The sequence below is a fragment of the Teleopsis dalmanni genome, chromosome 1, assembly GCF_002237135.1.
Source record: "Teleopsis dalmanni isolate 2A chromosome 1, ASM223713v2, whole genome shotgun sequence".
Lineage (NCBI taxonomy): Eukaryota > Metazoa > Arthropoda > Insecta > Diptera > Diopsidae > Teleopsis > Teleopsis dalmanni.
The window spans coordinates 116939999-116941892 of record NC_051846.1 but is presented as its reverse complement, the minus strand read 5'-3'; the positions used below and the strand labels follow the sequence as shown (position 1 = coordinate 116941892).

At 35.8% G+C, this 1894-nt stretch overlaps 1 pseudogene; it reads left to right on the top strand.

Annotated features, from left to right (window-relative positions):
- The first annotated feature begins 243 nt into the window (after window positions 1–243).
- On the top strand, window positions 244–1476 carry LOC119665674 (annotated as a pseudogene).
- The last annotated feature ends 418 nt before the right edge of the window (window positions 1477–1894 follow it).

Here is a 1894-nt window from a genome sequence, read left to right as displayed (position 1 = left end):
TTAGGTAACAATATATTCACAATATAATATTAACAAGATAACCTATTAAACAAATGAAATTAATAATTTATATATAAGTTTATTAGGCACCATAAAGGGAAGCGATGTGCAATTTAATGGCTGATCTTTTGAAATGCCGCCTCACACCTATCACTTCCAATCTCCTCATTTCGCCTGCAAGTGGTGGTGTTGCTAACCCTAACAGAGAAACTTCAGTGGAAAGGAAGGTAACAGAAGAAATGAGGTGAGAAAACCTGGTCTGAGGCTGGCGACCTCTTATCAGTTATAAAATCTATTGCTACGAATCCAACAATACTGCCTTGGAAAAGAATACCCTCTAGATATCGACCTACGCAACGTTTAAAAGACAACGATTTTAAATCAGCAACATGGAATATTTTGACTATGCTTCAACCCGATAAAATGGCAGAAATAGCTGACGAACTCAGAACGTATGGCATTACAGTAGCGTGTCTACAAGAAATAAGGTGGAAGGGGCAAGGCGAAATCAAGAAACGAGATTATAGCATTTTCTGCAGCGGCGCTGAAATTCAAGGTCACACAGGCACAGGTGTTTACGTCAACAAAAAAAACGCGAAAGAGTGTAATGGTAAATTCCAAAATATATCAATTTTGTCGGTCTATGCGCCCACAGAAGAAAGTGAAGATAAGAACAAGGATGAATTCTACGATAAAATTTCAAATGTATGCAGTAAAATAAACAAGTATGATATTAAAATACTTGGTGGCGACTACAACGCAAAGATCGGAAAGGAACAATCAATAATATAACTAGTCGCAGGAAAACATTCGCTTCATGAACATACAAACGATAATGGTCTACGTCTATGTAACTTTGCCGAATCCCAAGGACTATTTATAAGTAATACATCCTTTCAGCACAAGTGTACACATAAACAAACATGGAGAATAACAGGACAAAATGATGCCAATCAAATTGAACACATATTAGTAGATAAGAGACATATGTCTTCAGTTATTGACGTACGATCTTACCGGGGTCCAAATTGTGACTCACTATATGATCACTATATGTTTGTTGCGCGTATTCGTCAAAGGGTATTGGCTAAAATCGCAAAAAAAGAATACAATAAGAAACATTGGAACGTCGAGGCCGCCATAATAAACAAATCTGTAAGAGCCACTTACCAGGAAAAAATTGTAAATAAACTAGAAGAAAATAATGATACGATAAGAGAACCAGACGTAACAATAAGCTGGCAGGACATTAAACAGGCCGTATTTAGCGCAGCAAACGAAACTATTGGCCAAAAAACTCACTCCATCAATGAATGGTTTGATTCACAATGCAGAGAAATTATCAAAGCAAAAAACGATGCTAGAAAAATATACATTGAAAATGGCACCGACAGAATTTGCTTAAATATCAAGAAAAAAGGAAAGAAGCCAAAAAAAGAATACGAAGAAAGAAAAAAGATTTTCTGAGAAAAGAACTCGAAAGCATTGAACAAGATTTTCCAACAAACCAAACAAGATCAATGTATCGCAGAATACGAAAACATACACGCATATTCCAACCGCACTTGACAGCTTGTAAAAATAAAAATGGTGAATTGATCAGTGATGGTAAAGAAGTTTTAAATATTTGGAAAAACCATTTTAGCGATCTGCTGAATAGCAATGAAGTCGAAGTCCCTAGTGATACCGAATGGACAGTAGAAAATATACTAGAGAAACCCATATTTTAGGACACGAAACGAGCAACAGAGAAGTTTAAATCGTGTGGAGAAGATTCTATAAACGTTGAACTGATCAAATATGCCGGAGAAGAACTTCACAAGCAGATACATGAATTAATACTTCAAATCTGGAGAACAGAAAAAATGCCAAAAGAATGGTATACAAGCTTTAT